Genomic DNA, 20,516 nt, shown 5'->3' on the forward strand with positions numbered 1-20,516 from the left:
TTCACTGTGCACTGCAAGGACATAGTCATCTGCAAAGAGGAAGTATCATCTGCCAAGTTTGCAGATGATATGGAGATTGGTGGAGGAGCAGGTAGTGTTGAAGAAACAGGTAGGCTGCAGAAGAACTTAGATTAGGAAAATGAGCAAGAGAACGGCAAATGAAGTACAATGTTGGAAAAGGCAGGGTAGTAGAAAGAATTGTGCAGACTATTTTCTAAACAAGGAGAAAATCGAAAAATATGAGATGCAAAGGGACTTGAGAGTCCTTGTGCAGAATACTGTAAGAGTTAACTTGCAGGTAGAGTCGCTGGAGGAAGGCAAATGCAATGTTAGCATTCATTTCAATAGGTCTAGAATACAAAAGCAGAATCTGACGCTGAGGTTTTATAAGGCACTGGTGATGCCTCATCTTGAGTATTGTGAACAGTTTTGGGCTCCTCATCTAAGAAAAGATGTGCTGTCATTGGAGAGAGTTCAGAGGAGATTCACGAGGATGATTCTGGGAATGAAAGGGTTATCATATGAGGAATGTTTGATAGCTCTGGATCTATACTCACTGGAATTCAGAATGATGATAGGGGATCTCATTGATACCTTTCGAATATTGAAAGGCCTAGTCAGAGAGATGCGGAAAGGATGTTTCCAATGGTAGGGGAGTCAAGGCACAGCCTCAGGATAGAGAGGCATACATTTAAAACAGGGCTATGGAGAAATTCCTTTAGCCAGAGGGTGGTGAATTTGTGGTAGCTGTGGAGGCCAGGTCATTGAGGGTATTTAAGGCAGAGCTTGACAAGTTCTTGATTGGATACAGCTCAGATGTTATGGGGAGAAGGCTGGGAAGTGGTGGTAAGGAGGGGAAAAAACAATCGGCCATGATTAAATGGCTGAGCAGGCTCAATGGGCCAAATGGCCTAATTCTGCTTCTATGTGTTATAGTCCTATTTATCTTGAATAACCCTGAAATCATTACACTGCAACTCTGGCTAATATTTTACCAGTCTTCCACAGAAACATGCTTACATATGAAGATATGAATTAGGAGCCTGCTAATTATTAATAAAATAAAGGCTGACCTTATTGTAACTTCAAATCTGCAGGTTTTTTTGTATACAGGTACCTTTCTTCCACTTGTTTATTAAGCGCCTGTATCTACCAAAGCCATATGATATTCAAATCTCTACTTCAGACACCTTTTGAAAAACTGGGTTTCAATGGCCTGAGAGACCAAAAATCTTCATCTACGTCTTAAGCAGACAAACCCTTACTTAAAAATGTGAGTCTCCAGTTCTAGGTTCTACAAAGGAGAAAAAATTCCCCTTTGCTTCCACCCTGTCCTCTGGATTTTTCCTTTCATTTTTCCTTACTGTTCAGATACAGCCCTTGTCAAAAACATCTCTCCTCATAAAACAACCTGCTCACTCCATATAATAGGCTAGTAAAACTTCTGTAAATGCCTTCCATTGCAACTAAGATCATTCATTACACAAGGAGATCAAAATTATACACAACACGCCAAACATGGTCCCATCAATGTCCCATACAAATGGAGCCCAACTTCCCTACGTTTGTATTCAATGTGCTGAGTAATAAATGCAATATCCTGTCTATTTCCTAATTACATGCTGTATCTGCATAGTCACCTTTTGCAGATCCTGTACAAGGACACCCCAATGCTTCTGTATCTCAGAGCTCCGTGATCTCTCATCATTTAGATAAGATGCTTCTTTTTAAATTTATTTTTTCATCAAAACAGACAGTTACACATTTTCCCACATTATACCCTATTGCTATATCTTCACTTCCTCAATATATCTAATCCTTATTTGTGTATTTGTGTCCCTTTAATAACCAATGTTCATGTTCATCAGCAAATGGAGCAATCATATCTTTGTTGCATTTATTCATTTCACTTAAATAAAAGGTTCGGGACCTAGCACTAATCCATGTGGTGTGCCACTTGTTACATGCAACCAACCACAGAAAGTCACACTTAAGCTTTGCTTTGTTTCCTCTTCGCCAATCAGTTTTCCATCCATGCCAATACGTTACTTCCTACACTAAAAGTTTTTGTTTTCCTCAACAACTCTGATGTAGTACTTCATTAATTCCCTTCTGTAAATCCAGGTGCAATGCACCCACTATTTCTTTTTTGTCCTGAACAACTTCAAATAAATCCAATAAATTGATCAAACGTGATTTCCCTTTCATTAAAACTTGCTTAACTCTGCCTGATTATCTCAGAATATTTACCATGCTCTACTATAACACCAGCTATTAGAATTATTATTAATAGCTTACTATTTTCCAATGTTAGTCGTTAAAGACAACTGGCCTGTAGTTTTCTGCATTCTTTCTTTTCCTTTCTTGACCAAAAGCGTTATATTTACTGTTTTTCAATCTCATGAAAACTTCCTATATCCTATGAAATTTGCAAATTAAAACCAAACTGCTTCCCTCTATTTTCTCTCCTCTCCTGATCTACGCAGTTGCATCTACATCCAATATCACCCTGTTTTTTTCCATCTTACATATACTCTTCATGCCCATCACCTACGTACTCCTCCCACTGTATCTCCTCCACCCACTGCTCTCATCAGCCCACCCCACCTCTTTCACTTGTCACAAAACTCCACCTTCCTTTTCTATTAGAATCTGTCATCTGCAGCCCTTTGTCAATTCCACCTATCCACTCCCAGCCTCAGTTATCAACTCCACTCTCCCCTCCTCCACCTGCATATCACCCATCTTCACCTGGATCCATTTTTCGCCTGCCAGCTCTTACTCCACTCCTTCCCTTCATCTCTTTATACTGGATATCTTCCATTTAGCTTTCAGTCCAGATGAAGGATCCCCAACTCAGCAGGACACCGGGTGACCAGACAAAGTGAGGGTCGTGAGTGGAGAGCTGGTGGCGACTGAAGTTGAGAGGAGTGTTGGGTGAGTCGATTTGGCTCGACCCACGCTCTGACCTTCCCAGTCTGTCGGTGGCCATGATGCAGAATGGATGGTAGATAGGCTCAGAGTCCAAGCTATATATCCTGATCCAGAAAGTTGCCTGCTGGGTCAGAATGCACCAGTGACTCCTGTGTGCATAGAGCCTTTGGTGTGTGGAAGAGGACAGAGTGTGAGAATCAGGTTATGGTGCTGGAACGAGGGGCCAGAGGGAGCTCACCCCTCGTCTCTACCTGGTGGTGCTGATATCCCAGACACAGTGGTCATTTGATGCACTTAAACTTCCTTTAGGTGAGCATACTCTGTTGGGCATAATCATTGGTTCATCCATCCTTTCAGGAAACATAGTGGAGACTTGACCCAAAAGCTGAGCAGTGGAAACAGTATAGCAGTAAATGATACTTTACTAATAAACTGCAAAATACAGTAACAAGTCAAGAGGGACCAACAAACAAGAGAGAACAAATACTGAACACAACAAGGTAACTGAAGGCCAGGAGCAACTGGTTGAGATTGTCTCTGTTTGAGATTGTCTCTGTTTGATGAGTGAAGAAACGGCTGTGGATAAGAGCTGGTTAAATAGGCTGCAGGTGATGAGTTGGAAATGAGTGTCAGGTGACCCCTGTTAGCTGGGTGGAGGCTGGGAGGTGCCTGCCTGTGTAGGCCTGACAATGTGTTTTGGGTGGTAAGTCCCCTCCAAAATTTCAATAGGCTAAACATGACAATATGGCTATGGATCTATTTGATACCATTACTGCCCAATAAAAAGTGATAATTTGCCTCAATGATAGTGACTTTAATGAATCAAAGGCATGTAGTAAGCTTCAATGGCATTACATCTTTTTAATGGTAAAGAAATGTTGTTCATTTTGACACCCTTATTTAGTAGCATAATAAAACAGCTGCAACTGTAATATTTGTGGAATGGTGTCATTTCCTGCATGTCCTCTCCAGATGATTAATTTAGTTTGTTTGTGAAACAGTTGGTGACCATGACGGCTTGACTCTGATCTCAGAGAATAACGACAATTTACCGTTCCCCATTTCACAATCCAACCATTGTCAATTTTCTATCAAAAGTGAATTAATTAATTAATTAATTTCAGAGGTGAATACACTAAGGGCACTTCTGTAGCAATCCGGCTAAGCTGCTGAACTAGAATACTGTTTAATTATATACGTTGTGGGTGTCCCAGAAACACATGGAAAGAGAGGTGTTTCCTGTAAGTAGCACCTCTGCTTGAAGCGCAGTGCAAGCGAGGTAAATGTGAGCTAACTCTGTGCAGGCTAGTTCTGATTACACAAATACAGAGTTCTACATAAACCTCGCCCATTCTGCGTGTGCACCCTCAGGGGAGTTTCAGATTTAAGAGGAACCACAAATATTGGAAGTAATGAATTAAATGAATACACAGGTGGCAGAGGGGAGGAAGTGCCGGCTGATGAAGTAAAAAAAGCAACATTCAACATGAGATAGTTAAACATATATAAATCATCTTTGATAACCAGAGCAGCCTATCTTGTGTAAATCCATCTTTAATATTTGTGAACCTCATTGGCATTGCTTTGTTTTTGGAATTTACCATCCAGGAACATGTAATTTTTCTGTTGTTGTTCAGCTGTTTTAGTTGAGTCTGACTCTCCGTAACCTCATGGACCATAGGGTTACATGTTTTCATGGCAGGATACGGAAGTAGATTGCCAGGCCTTTCTTCTGCACAGATACCGCTGCTGCCCAGGTTGGTACCCAGCTGGGTTTGAACTCAAGACCATCTGGCTCAAAGTCCAGTGCTGATGCCACTACACCACCACTGTAATTAGCAGAATTAAAATATCAATAATACATTTTACCTGATTTGTTTCTGCCTCCCTTTCAATTGAATGATATTGGATAATTTAGGCCCAAGAACATTTCCAATCATGTAAAAATGTATTTTTTCTTTTGCCCTTGCACACAATAGTACCCAACTGTTCCAATAATGGTCAAAGCTGAAGCCCATTTTCCTGTTCAATTATCTGTACACACACACACACACACACACACACACACACACACACACACACACACACACACACACACACACACACACACACACACACACACACACACACACACACACACACACACACACACACACACACACACACAGTGATAAAATCTGCAGTTATCTATAGTGTAGAGATGAAGAAATAAAAGACTTTAATCTCTCACCAAGGTGTCAAAGGGGAAACCTGCCTTGTTGTAATAATGAGCACATGTGCTCTCAAGCAATACTTTGTTTAGCCAATTATAACAAATGTCAGGCCAGCTCAACGTAAGTGACTTGATCAAAATATCTTCTTTCATAGATTGATCTGAGCAACCTTTTGTGTCATTAACTATACTCTTTGACCCACAGTGGTAAAGGTCAGAGATAAAAATCTCTACATAATACAAATATCTCTTCAATCATATAACAAGATTATTCTGCATAGACTTTGAACTTCATATTTCTTTGTTGTAATGATTTTATTTAAAAGTAATCAAAGCATAATGACAAGGCTGATAATTCATAACAAAGTTGAAGATGGGTGTGAACAGCATGGTGCCCAAAAGCTCCACTGTGCAGGATCTCTGTGCAACTTTGTTCAGTCCTGTACCTAATAAAGAGGCTAGTGAGTGTGTTGTACGTCACTGGTCTTCTGTTGCTGTAGACCATCCACTTCCAGATTTGATGTGTTTTGCATTCAGAGATGCTCTTTTGCACTGCACTGGTTTTTGGAGTTACTCTCACCTTTCTGTGAGCGTGAACCAGTCTGCCCATCTCCTCTGTCCTCTCTCATAAACAAGGCCTTCACTCACAGAACTACCGATCTCTGGATGTGATTTGTTTCTCACACTGTTCTCAGTAATCTCTATAGACTGTTGTGCGTGAAAATCCCAGGAGATTAGCTATTTCTGAGATACTCAAAAGTGCAGGTGTACAGATATACTTAACAAAGTAGCCACTGTGTGGTGATGTCAAATGCAAATCTTATTGCCCTTCAGTACTGAGTGACTTAAATTAAAGATTGACAAAAGTTGTTTTGTGGGAGCCTAGTCGGTCCTCCAAGTTTAATATTGTCCTCAGCTGTCAAATAACAGTGATGAGTCACTTTTTTCATTTCCGTTAAATAGCTTAAAATGAGAGAAAGTCATGCTGAGGAATTCTTCTTTGCTTATAACAGAGATTCAATGGTAAAATGTAGTTCTAATTACAATAAAACAAAAATTGAACTATTTAAGACTATTGGAAACTCCCCCCTCTGCACTCAATGTGGCATAATCTGTTCCCCAATTTATCTTCCTGAATTTTTAGTGATTTTATGTTTTATTTAAAACAGTCTTTTATCCAACCTGCTATTCATTTTTGACAACAATGTACTTTCCTTTAACTTTTCATGTGTTAGGCACAGATTTTGGGCCCTCCCCTTAGAATGTTTCCTTCTGATTGGGATGCATCTATTCTGATAGATCCCTTTTAATCTCTGCAGCTGAAGCTCAACAAACTGCGTGATTGTATTGGGTTCACTCTTTGTAAAGCCTTAAATTCAAAAGGAGATTGTAAGCCCCATCTGATACAGGTATCTACAGGTGCCCTCACTATAGGGAATGTTGTACTATATCAAACTACTCTTCAAAGGCTACTTTACTTACCTGTCTAGTCTCTGTGGTGAGGGCTAGCAGTCAATAACCACTATTTAAAAATAGTGGTGGGTCCCACATCCCTACCAAGGTGGAAATACTTCTAACAAACTGGTTTAAACACAGTTTATTTTATTTTTTATATACACATTTAAATTTAGACAAATGTCCTACAGACATTTAAAACATACCGAGAATTTTTGATTTATGAAAGATATCTGAATTACAAAGGATTTATAAACTACAAAGGATTTCCAACCTTAGGTGAAATTATTTCAAAGTAAAAGAGAATACCAATGAGTTGCATGTGAACAAGACTTTTGTCACAGAAAACGAATGTTGAGGAATGAACTCCACTTTTTTCTAACACCCAATTTTTCTCTCATCATCCTTGTCATTCCAAACAATCCCCAGTGTTTTCTAACATTCACACAGTTTTGCTACTAGTTGACATAATCTGCATATGATGTTTATTAAATACCTTTGCTGGGACAAAGTAATTCACAAAGATGGGCTATTAGCTCTGGGGTTGCCGTTCCCAGATACCTCTGAAATCAATGTTAGGAGGCCTAACTCTCTGCGTACACAAATATCCTAACTATTGATTGATCCACTATTCCATTGATTGTGTTTAATGTGCCAAGTGACAAAATCAGTCTGGTCTGCAAGCTTCCTTGAACTCAGTCACAATGGTGCAAGTAAGCTAGCCAGTGTTGACAGGATGCATTACAGCCTCGTGTGGAAGCACCAATGCCCTTGAATGGAAAATCCTGCAAAAAGTAGTGGATCTGTCCCAGTACATCATGGGTAAAGCCCTCCCCACCACTGAGCACATCTACACAGGGTATTGTTGCAGGAAAGCAGCATTCATCATCAGCAACCCCCACCATGCTGTCTTCTTGCTGCTGTCATCAGGAAGGTGGTATAGGAGCTTCAGGACTCACACCACCCCTGCCCTATCAGTTCAGGAACAGTTATTACACTCAAACATCAGGCTCTTGAACCAGAGGGGATAACTTCACTCAACTTCCCTTGCCCCATCACTGAACTCTTCTCCCTACTATGGACTTACTTTCAAGGGCTCTTCATCTCATCTTCTGATATTAATTGTTTATTTATTTATTTAATTTTGCACAGGTTGTTTTTTTTTTTGCACACTGGTTGTCCAGCCCGTTGGATGCGGTCTTTCATTGATTCTATTATGGTTATTAGATGTATTGAGTATGCTTGCAAGAAAAAGAATCTCAGGGTTGTATATGGTGACATGTATACACTTTGATAATAAATCTACTTTGATCTTTGAACTTCAAACCTCATTTACCTGCCCATCTCATTTAGTCCTGAGCGTACAGTATGCTTATACTTTGACACTGCTTCTCAGATTTCAAGCACTTGACCCAAAATAGCTCTTAGGTTTTTCACCTCCTGGAATTTTCAATTTCTATTCAAATCTTTGTTGTAAACAAGAAAAAGTGGTAATCCCAATACTGATCACTAGTGCTTGCAATGAGCACTTATTCCAAACCAAAGTAGCTCCCATTACTTTTCTGTCGTCTGATTTGTTTTCCTGTTTCTTGGTACAGTCAACATTTTCCTTGGTAGCTCCCTACTATTTAGAGCCTGCACTAACTCTATTACAAGGTATAATACTACCCTACAGATTTTGAGTCATGATTTTAGTTTGAATGGGCCTTCCAGCTCTGTTCAAGAATGCTGGCCTAGATTTTGTTATTCAAACAGTTCTAGCTTAACATATTCGTATCCCACGGAGGGTACTTGCTGAAAAATGTTAGCAAAACCCTTAGACTGGAGGGCTCATGTGGCAACAGGCCCTTCTATAAATATGACTCATAGATGTAGGTGAACTGCTCCTCTCATCTCCAACCATTCACAGGTTGCTCTTGTGGATCTCCCAGTGTAATTATTGGGGAACAGCTGTAATTTTGCATTTTTGTGACAGATTCCATGAGTCAGAGCATGACCAGTGAAACACTGTCTGCAGATTTGGGACTTCCAAGTTTTCGGAAGCTTATGTGGAAATCCTGAACATGCTGGCATTACTGCAGGGAAATCCCAACAGCTCAGCACACAACTACTGGCAATTCCTCACAAAATCCTTTGGTCAAGGAAATGTTGTTTAAATAGAGCATGCAGTTTGTGGCTTTATGAATACTTTATGGAACTAGAATTGAAAAACTGAAACCTATGTCTCACAACCTGAAGGAGACATCAGATAAGGTACTCCTCACCATGATAATATCCAATGTCCAGACAGTGCTGGCTACACTTCTGATTGGCTTTTTGCTGCAGGAAATAGTCCAATTTCATCATTTAGCTGTCACTAATTCAAGCATGATTCCTTGACAGCTGGTACCTTAAAGAGAAGGTGAATTGAAGTGGTGATTATAATCTCACATTTCTGGACTTGGCCAGTGAATGTAGCCTCAAATATCATATCCCAATAATTGCCTTAACACATTGCAGTAGGATAAGGAAAAGGCACATGATGATCAGTGTTGTGATCGAAGCTCATGCCTTTGAATATGGGTGTTTGAAGAATGTCACAGGAATCCAGCAATTCGTCTTCTGTCATTTCTAACCTTGCTGTGGCATTGCTCTTGGAGAGTAAACATTGTAATTCTCTGCAATTTCATTATATAAAAAATATTGGATATTGAAAGAAGAATGCAGCGTACAGCAGCTGCTAAACATTGTGTTTACCTATAGAGATGGAGAGTAAATTTCAGTCTTGTGTTATTTTTTCCACTTCATGCTCTGAATATGGTGAACTTGCTGTAAAATCCAAGCCATTAAAGATAAAGATTAGATTTAAAAGATTAGCTTTATTTGTCACCTGTATATCGAAATATATAGTGAATTCTCTCATTTGCATCAAATCAAATCAGCAAAGGTTATGTTGAGAAGCCCATAAGTGTTGCTACAGTTCTAGCAGCAGCATAGCATGCTGAAAGCTCACTAACCTAATCCATACATCTTTGAAATGTGGGTGAAAAGAGGAGCACCCGGAAGAAACCCATGTGTCTACAGGGAGAACGTACAAACTCCTTACAGACCCTGATCGCACAGCTGATGCTGCAAAGCAATTGCACTAACCACTATGCTACCATGCAAAAGCTTACTTCGAAAGCTTTACTGCTAAAGCTTAATATCAGGCCAACTGCTCAAAAATGAACAAATGCATGTGATGTTTTCTCTGTGTGTTGCATTGTGAGGAGCAGGAGAGAAATTGCCAATCACCTGCTGATCTTTCAAACCTGAAAAGTACATTGACAAGGCAATGGAACTCTTCTGGCTATACACTTGTCCACTTTATTTTATTTTCAGAAAACCCAATAAAGGAAACCTCAAACATGAGGATACTCTCACAGTTACCTGGACTATTCCTCTTCCCACCCTGTCTCTTGCAAAAATGCTATCCCCTTCTCACAATTCCTCCATCTCTGCCGCATCTGCTCTCAGGATGAGGCTTTTCATTCCAGGAAGGAGATGTCCTCCTTTTTTAAACAAAGGGGCTTCCCTTCTTCCACCATCAACTCTGCTCTCAAACGCATCTCTCCCATTTACCGCACATCTGCCCTCACCCCATCCGCCCACCACCCCACTTCAGGATAGGGTCCCTCGTCCTCACCTACAACCTCACCAGCCTCTGATCCAATGTATAATTCTCCATAACTTTTTTTTTTTATTTTTTTTATTAGTTTTTCAAAACATTTTACAAAATTAAAAACCCCAAATCCCAATGGGGAGCATTAATACAGTGCAAGATTAAGCATACAATAACAATATGCTACAAAGGAAGAGAATTTAACAAAAAAAGCACCTAAATTAAAGACAAGTGAGCTTAGTGTCCTCCCCAAGCCCCACAACACAAGAAAAAAACAACAACAACTCCAGACCAACCACCACACAGTATAAAGAGTATAAGTCCGGACAGTCAAACTCCCAGACTGTGAATACACTTAGCAACAGAGGATAATAATGCCTGCTACCAGAAAAAAAAGGGAGCTGAAAGCAAGGGACCGAAAAGAAGAAAAAAAAAGAAAAAAAACCACCCTAGTCAAGAGGAAGGTTATGAAAGTACTCGATAAAAGGTCCCCAGACCTTATGGAACTTTAGATCCGAATTAAGAACTGAATAATGAATTTTTTCGAGGTCCAAGCAGGCCATAATGTCGTTAAGCCATTGCGCATGAGTGGGCAGGGCAACATCTCTCCATCTAAGGAGGATCAAGCGTCTCGCCAGGAGAGAGGCAAAGGATAGTATTTGGCATTTGGTCGGACCCAGACATAAATCTGTCTCGCCCCAAAAACCGAACAGAGCAATTAAGGGGTTAGGTTCTAGGTGCTGATTCAGAATACCCGATAATGTAGTGAAGACATCTTTCCAGAATTTCTCCAAACAAGGACAGAACCAGTACATGTGGTTGAGAGAGGCCACGCCCCTCTTGCATTTATCACAGAGCGGACTAATGCCAGGGTAGAATCGTGATAGTTTAGATTTAGACATATGGGCTCTATGAACAATCTTAAACTGTAAGAGGCAATGGTGAGCACAAAGGGAGGTTGAGTTAACCGATTTGAGAACTGAGTCCCAGCTCTCCTCGGATAAGGAGATATTTAAATCCTGCTCCCAGGCCATTTTAATTTTATCCACAGGGGCCCGTTGTAAGGCTGCTAGTTTATCTCGGATAATTGAAATTAAACCTTTACCTAGTGGATTAATGGAAAGAAATAGGTCCATAGCATTTTTCGCAGGCATTTCAGGAAAGTTAGGAATTAAAGGAGCAGTAAAGTGTCGGATTTGGAGATATCTGAAAAAGTGAGCGTTAGGCAGGTTGAACTTAACGGAGAGCTGCTGAAAAGAAGCGAAGCAATTATCAATGAAGAGATCTTCAAAATGTCTAATGCCCTTCCTGTACCAAACATGGAATGCTGAATCATACGTAGTAGGTAAAAAAAGGTGATTATGTGCGACAGGGCTAGAAACGGAAAACCCCTGGAAACCATAGCATTTCCTGAACTGAGCCCATATACGCAAAGTGTGTCTAACCAGAGGATTAGCTATTGATCTGGGCAGACTGCCAGGGAGTGCAGAGCCAAGAAGTGCAGATATAGATAATTCTTTAGTGGAGCTCAACTCCATTGCCACCCAGTTAGGGCACTCGGGTTGACCGTGGAAGAAAGACCAGAAGGCAGCACAACGTATATTAGCTGCCCAGTAATATAAGCGAAAGTTAGGTAAAGCCATGCCACCCTCTTTTTTAGATTTTTGGAGGTGGATTTTATTAATTCTAGAGCGCTTATTCTGCCACAGATATGACAAAATAATAGAGTCTAAGGAATCAAAAAAAGATTTAGGAATAAAAATTGGGATAGATTGAAATAAGTATAAAAATTTGGGGAGAACATACATTTTAACAACATTAATACGACCTACCAAGGACATAGATAGAGGTGACCATTGTACCAGACTCTGTTTTATAGCATATGAAAGATTGACAAAGTTTTCACGAAAGAGATCTTTAAACTTCCTTGTGACTGTAATTCCAAGATAAGTAAATTGATTATGGACTACTTTAAAAGGGAGATCACGAAATATTAGTTCTTGTGCTTCTTTATTAATTGGAAAAAGTTCACTCTTATGTAAGTTGAGTTTATAGCCAGAGATCTGGCTAAACTGGTCAAGAAGTGAAAACATTAGAGGTAAGGATGTAGACGGATTTGAGAGAAAGAGTAATAAGTCATCAGCATAGAGAGAAACTTTATGCTCAACACCCCCTCTCCAAATCCCGGTCAATTCAGGACAATTTCGAAATGCTATCGCCAGAGGTTCTATAGCCAAATCAAAGAGAAAGGGACTTAAGGGGCATCCCTGACGGGTGCCACTTTTGAGATTAAATACTTGGGATTTCTGAAAATTAGTTAGAACCGAAGCAGTAGGACACAGGTACAGCAATTGGATCCAAGAGATGAAACTTTGGCCGAGGTCAAATTTTTCTAAGACTGCAAAAAGGTAGTTCCACTCTATACGGTCAAATGCTTTCTCCGCATCAAGGGAGATAACACATTCAGGAGTCCCAGTTGGAACTGAGTATAAAATATTAAATAGACGCCGAATGTTAAAAAAAGGGAGACGGTTTTTAATAAAGCCTGTTTGGTCATCAGAGATAATGGAGGGAATAACGGTTTCTAATCTATGAGCCAACACTTTAGCTAAGATCTTTACATCAACACTGAGCAGAGAGATCGGCCTGTACGAGGAACACTCTGTTGGGTCTTTGCCCTTTTTTAAAAGAAGAATAATAGATGCCTCATTGAAAAAGGGTGGCAATTTGCCATAATTAAATGAGTCAGATAATACTGAAAGTAACTGAGGAGAAAGAAGTGAGGAGAATGATTTATAAAATTCCACAGGGAACCCATCAGGTCCAGGAGATTTCCCTGAGAACAGTGCAGAAATTGCAAAAGATATTTCTTCTGGTGATATAGGCGCATTGAGTTTGGCTTTGAAATCAGATGAAAGTGAGGGGATATTCAGATTCTGTAAAAATTGATCCACAGAGATATTGTCATTCAGGGATTCAGAGGAATAAAGCCGAGAATAAAAATTTTTAAATGCGTCATTAATTTCTAAATGATCTGATGTAAAGTCTCCGTTCTCCTTCCGGATCTTTGTAATATGTTGTTTGGCTTTGGAACGCCTCAGCTGATTGGCTAGGAATTTACCAGACTTATCCCCATGAATGTAAAAGTGGCTCTTGCTTTTGAGAAGTTGGCGTTCGACAGGTTGAGTGGACAGAAGGTTAAATTTAGTTTGGAGTTCGACGCACTTCTTATATAATTCATTGTTCTTAGTTTGGGTATATATTTGATCCAAATCTTTAATCTGGTTAATGAGGTCTGCTCGATCTGCACGGGATCTTCTATTGAGATTTGCTGTGTAAGAGATTATTTGACCCCTCAGATATGCTTTCATGGCATCCCAGACAATCTGGGATGGCACTTCAGGTGATGTATTAGTGTTAAAATAAAAGGTTATCTGGTCCTTAATAAATTTTACGAAATCATCATCCGATAGTAAAGTTGAATTGAACCGCCAGTGTTTGTTCCTCTGAGGGAGACCAGGAAAGTTCAGAGAGAGGGTAATTGGGGCATGGTCAGGGATCAGTATACTCTGATAGTCACAAGAGTGGGCAAATGGGATAAGTTGGTTATCGAGTAAGAAATAGTCAATTCTAGTGAAGGTATGGTGAACATGTGAGAAAAAAGAATAATCTCTCTCCGTAGGATGGAGGAAACGCCATATAGATAGATAGATAGATAGATAGATAGATACTTTATTCATCCCCATGGGGAAATTCAACTTTTTTCCAATGTCCCATACACTTGTTGTAGCAAAACTAATTACATACAATACTTAACTCAGTAAAAAATATGATATGCATCTAAATCACTATCTCAAAAAGCATTAATAATAGCTTTTAAAAAGTTCTTAAGTCCTGGCGGTAGAATTGTAAAGCCTAATGGCATTGGGGAGTATTGACCTCTTCATCCTGTCTGAGGAGCATTGCATCGATAGTAACCTGTCGCTGAAACTGCTTCTCTGTCTCTGAATGGTGCTATGTAGAGGATGTTCAGAGTTATCCATAATTGACCGTAGCCTACTCAGCGCCCTTCGCTCAGCTACCGATGTTAAACTCTCCAGTACTTTGCCCACGACAGAGCCCGCCTTCCTTACCAGCTTATTAAGACGTGAGGCGTCCCTCTTCTTAATGCTTCCTCCCCAACACGCCACCACAAAGAAGAGGGCGCTCTCCACAACTGACCTATAGAACATCTTCAGCATCTCACTACAGACATTGAATGACGCCAACCTTCTTAGGAAGTACAGTCGCCTCTGTGCCTTCCTGCACAAGGCATCTGTGTTGGCAGTCCAGTCTAGCTTCTCGTCTAACTGTACTCCCAGATACTTGTAGGTCTTAACCTGCTCCACACATTCTCCATTAATGATCACTGGCTCCATATGAGGCCTAGATCTCCTAAAGTCCACCACCATCTCCTTGGTCTTGGTGATATTGAGACGCAGGTAGTTTGAGTTGCACCATATCACAAAGTCCTGTATCAGTTTCCTATACTCCTCCTCCTGTCCATTCCTGACACACCCCACTATGGCCGTGTCATCAGCGAACTTCTGCACATGGCAGGACTCCGAGTTATATTGGAAGTCTGATGTGTACAGGGTGAACAGGACCGGAGAGAGTACGGTTCCCTGCGGCGCCCCTGTGCTGCTGACCACCGTGTCAGACCTACAGTCTCCCAACCGCACATACTGAGGTCTATCTGTCAAGTAGTCCACTATCCAATCCACCATGTGAGAGTCTACTCCCATCTCCGTTAGTTTGTGCCTTAAGATCTTGGGCTGGATGGTGTTAAAGGCACTAGAGAAGTCAAGGAATGTAATCCTCACAGCACAACTGACCCCCTCTAGGTGAGAGAGTGATTTGTGCAGCAAATACGTGATAGCATCCTCCACTCCCACCTTCTCCTTATACGCAAACTGAAGAGGATCCTGGGCGTGCCTGGTTTGTGGCCTCAGATTCTGTATTATCAGCCGCTCCATGGTCTTCATCACGTGCGACGTCAAGGCAACAGGTCTGAAGTCATTCAACTCCTTTGGTTGTGGTTTCTTCAGTACCGGACAATACAGGATGTTTTCCACTGTCTGGGTACTCTTCTCTGCTCCAGGCTCATGTTGAAGATGCGCTGTAGTGGTTCTCCCAGCTCAGTCGCACAGGCCCTCAGTAATCGTGGGGAAACTCCATCCGGTCCAGCCGCCTTGCTGGTACAGATCTTCCTCAGTTGACCTTCCACCTGTGCAGCCGTAATCCTGGGTGTGGGCAAGGTCTCCTGTGAGTGGCTATTTTCCTGTGAGGGAAGTAAGCCTGGTGTGGATTTCTGCGGTGAGGATGAGATTGAGCTGTCGAACCTGTTGAAGAAGTTGTTCAGCTGGTTCGCTTTCTCCACATCTCCACTTATGTTCGCCCCCCGCTTTGCACCGCATCCGGTGATGATCTTCATCCCATCCCACACCTCCTTCATGCTTTTTTTCTGCAGCTTTTGTTCTAGCTTCCTCCTATACTGCTCCTTTGCCCCCCTTATCTGTACTCTGAGTTCCTTCTGAACTCTTTTAAGCTCCAACCGATCACCATCTTTAAAGGCTCTCTTCTTCTGGTTTAGGAGGCCTTTGATGTGACTAGTGATCCAGGGCTTATTATTGGGATAGCAGCGAACAGTTCTAACAGGGACAACTGCATCCACACAAAAGTTAATATAGTCCGTTGTGCATTCAGTGACCTCCTCAACGCCCCCACAGAGCCCCCCTTGCAGTACATCCCAGTTAGTAGTACCGAAGCAGTCTCTCAGGGCCTGTTCAGCTTCAGGAGTCCACTTCCTAAAAGAGCGTGTGGTAGTGGGATGCCTCATCACAATTGATTTATATCTGGGCTGTAACAAAACCAGGTTGTGATCAGCTTTCCCCAATGAAGGCAGTGGGGATGCACTATATGCCTCCTCTACGTTTGCATACAGTAGGTCAATAGTCCTATTACCCCTGGTGTAGCAATCCACGTACTGGGAGAAAGCAGGTAGTGTCTTGTCCAAAGTCACATGGTTGAAGTCCCCTGTAATTATCACCAGTGCCTCAGGGTGCTGTGTCTGAAGCCTAGCAACAGCGGAGCTGATGACGTCACACGCTACCGTTGCGTCGGCACGCGGCGGGACATACACATTCACCACAATGACGCTTGCGAATTCTCGAGGCAGGTAATATGGCCTCATACTCACGGCGAGATACAGAGATATATCAGAGATATATCAGAGATACCAAATTTATCATATATCATATATCAGAGATACCAAAATTAGAGAGAAACGATTGAATAGCTAAGGCAGATTTAGTAGGTGATCTGGTAACAGAGGACGATCGGTCCAGTTTAGGATCCAACCAACAGTTGAAGTCACCACCCAATATAAGAGAGTATGAGTTTAAGTCTGGTAGTGAGGAAAAAAACCGTTCAAAAAAGTTAACATCATCAAAGTTGGGGGCATACAGGTTTGCTAGTGCAACTTTAGTGTTATATAGTTTACCAGAAACAATAATAAAACGGCTATTTGTATCAGATATTTTATTATGGAGTTCAAAAGGAATATTTGAGTTAATAAGAATGGAAACTCCCCTAGCTTTAGTGGCAAAGGATGAATGAAAATGCTGACCCGCCCACTTTGACAGAAGCCGGGAGTTATCAAAACAACGAATATGAGTTTCTTGGAGGAAAGCAATGTCAGCTTTGAGTTGTTTAATATGTGAGAATACCTTCCTCCTTTTAACAGGGTGGTTCAGTCCCTTTACATTCCAGCTCACGAATTTAAGTGCACTAGCCATTATCAATTACTAATGCATAAAAGGCAGCAGGCATATAAAAAATCAAGCAGTACAATAGCAGTTTGGGAGCAGAGATGTAAACATAGATTCGTAAGGTCAAAATATAAACATGTCCTAAGCAATAAAGAGATGTTGGAACTGGAAAATCAACCCCACCCGCACAACCCAAAACTAGACGGCTACCAAAACAAGTAGCTAGCTCTACCAAAAAAATTAACCCAAATACAACTTCCAGATCTGTGTCATTAACAACAGTTCCGTATAAATACTATAGCAAATAATAACTAGTTTATGCACTAGAAAACATAACTACAGATTAGAACACCTTCTGCAGAAATATACAACTTAATACAGAGAAAATCGGAAGAAAACCAAAACTAACCTACCCGCGAAAAATTATAGAAGAATAAAGTAAGAGAAAGGGGAAAAAAAAGGTAAGAAGGAAAAAGAAAAAAGAAGAGGAAGGGGAAAATTATAAATTCAAGATGAGTATTTATCAACCATTTATAGAGAAGGGAGAGAAAAATTCAGAGATTAGAAAAAAGGGGTGAAGAAAAGAAAAAGATAAAATAGATAAATATTTAAAGCAAAGGAAAAACAAATCAGCATTTGAACTGTGAACCGACAAACAGGGAGGCCTTCACTAAAGACTTCAAACCTCCAAAACAAGTTAGAATTAGTTGTAGAACTCTGTAGGTAAAGTTATACAAGAATAAAAATAGGTTACACACACACCAAATCCCGGGAGAGATTGTCAACAGCCCTTAAAGTTTCAATGAATAATGTCTGAGTGATTCAAGTGAATTCCGAGTCCAGAGAAAGTAATTTTACTACGATGAGTACTTATCCACCATTTTAGGAGGTCCGATCAGATTCCGAAGATGACTGGATAGCCGGAAGACTTGCCACAAACGCTTCAGCTTCCTTTGCTGATTTGAATCACTTGAATTCCCCGGTATTAAGCTTGATTCGTAGATCAGCAGGGTTACGAAGGGAAGGTTTGAAACCACGATCAAAAAGCACTTTCATTACGCCTTTAAACTCAGTGCGCATCTTTAAGGTCTGGGGTGCAAAATCTTCCACAAAGCGAATGGTTGTATCCTGGAAAGAAAAAGAACCTCTGCGACATGCCTCCACAATCAGACTGTGTTTTACCTGGTATTGATGGAAACACTACTGGTCGCGGACGGGAGCCCAGAATTCCGGGGGGAACGTAAACCCTGTGTGCCCGTTCGAGCTCGGGCGGCTTCGGAAGCAAATCTTTCCCGAATAACTCACAGAGAAACTCGGCGAAAAACTTCACGGTTGATCCCTTTTCAGTCGCCTCTGGTAATCCCAGAATTCTGAGGCTGCATCGCCTGCTACGATTTTCGAGATCCACCATTTTGGAAAGAAGTTTATTAGATTTTTCCTCTAAGCTGGAACAGAGAGTCTCCAAGTATTGAACACGACTTTCCAAATCTTCAGAAGTCGAATCGATGCGAGATAAGTGTTCAGCATGTTTGTCCACTTTATCGTTGATCCGATCCAGTTTGTCTTCTAACTGTTTGAAAGCGGATTTAAATTCCTTTAAGATTTCATCTCGGAGCTTTCCCAGCGCAACCAGCGTCTCATCCGACGGGGTCATAGCTTCATTTCTCCCGGATTTAGAACTCTTGCTAGACATTGTAAGTTAGATATATTCACAGGCAAGTAAGAGATACCGAAATAATTCCTAACTAAGGTTTAAAAAATGGAGACATTTAGTGCAAAGGTAGCGACAGTAACGGAACAAAAGTTCGGAGCAGCTAAACAATCGCCATCTTACCGGAAGTCCATTCTCCATAACTTCTGCCACCTCCAACGGGATCCCACTACCAAGCACATCTTTCCCTCCCCCCCCTTTCTGCTTTCCACAGGGATCGCTCCCTACGCGACTCCCTTGTCCATTCAACCCTCCCATCCCTTCCCACCGATCTCCCACCTGGCACTTATCCTTGCAAGCTGAACAAGTGCTACACCTGCCCTTACACTTCCTCCCTCACCACCATTCAGGGCCCCAGACAGTCCTTCCAGATGAGGCGACACTTCACCTGTGAGTCGGCTGGTGTGGTATACTGCGTCTGGTGCTCCCGGTGTGGCCTTTTATATATTGGTGAGACCCGATGCAGACTGGGAGACAGTTTCGCTGAACACCTACGCTCGGTCTGCCAGAGAAAGCAGGATCTCCCAGTGGCCACACATTTTAATTCCACGTCCCATTCCCATTCTGATATGTCTATCCATGGCCTCCTCTACTGTCAAGATGAAGACAGACACAGGTTGGAGGAACAACACCTTATATACCAGCTGGGTAGCCTACAACCTAATGGCATGAACATTGACTTCTCTAACTTCCTTTAATGCCCCTCCTCCCCTTCTTACCCCATCCCTGATATATTTAGTTTTTCTCCCCCCTCCCCTTTTACTTCTTTCTCTCTCTGCCCATCACTCGGCCTGTTCTCCATCTCCCGCTGGTGCTCTTATCCCCCTTTCTTTCTCCCTAGGCCTCCTGTCCCATGATCCTTTCCCTTCTCTAGCTCTGTATCCCTTTTGCCAATCACCTTTCTGGCTCTCAGCTTCACCCCACCCCCTCCGGTCTTCTCCTATCATTTTGCATTTTCCCCTCCCCCTTCTACTTTCAAATCTCTTACTATCTTTTCTATCTCAATGGTAGCCACAAATCTACCAGATTGTTGTAAAAGTCCATTGTTTCCCCGTTACTTATACAGTCTAGACTATAAGTGTCAACACACCCATCAATCTGGTTGAGTCTTAGGAGGCTTCTCCCTTTCAGTTAGTCCTGACGAAGGGTCTCGGCCCGAAACGTCGACATTGCTTCTCCCTATAGATGCTGCCTGATCTGCTGCGTTCTACCAGCATTTTGTGTGTGTTGAAAGGAAACCTCAAAATGGTCAACAGGCTACTTAAAGGATGCAAACCAGATTGTTCTCCTGGAGGCTATGCACAATTTATAATTTTAATGTTTGGGAGCAATTTTGACATACTTGCTAGTTTCAGTTGTTCAGCAGTCTCTCTCCAATAATTTATAAAAGGAAAATCGTATGTTACTCAGGAATGACAATGCTTGTTTTTTAAGGATCTTTGTATTCTTGCTCTGTGGGCAACCTCCACAGGCTATTTTACCACATTGTTCTAAATATTGATGTAGGTTTGGTTTGTAACAGGAGATCTACGGGCTGCATTATCGAAAGGAATCAAAGTAAAATATATCATGGTTATATATGCCATCCAACCATCTGAACTGAAGGCCTGGATTATAGATCTCAAAATGACTTCTAATCTTACCAAAGGCAACAGAAGAATTCAATCTCAATTCAGTACAGTTAGAATAAACTAGAATTCTCAATGGTAGTCAGAAATCTACCAGATTGTTGTAAAAGTCCATTGTTTCCCCGTT

This window comes from Hemitrygon akajei, chromosome 9 (assembly GCF_048418815.1).
Source record: "Hemitrygon akajei chromosome 9, sHemAka1.3, whole genome shotgun sequence".
Classification (NCBI taxonomy): Eukaryota; Metazoa; Chordata; class Chondrichthyes; order Myliobatiformes; family Dasyatidae; genus Hemitrygon; species Hemitrygon akajei.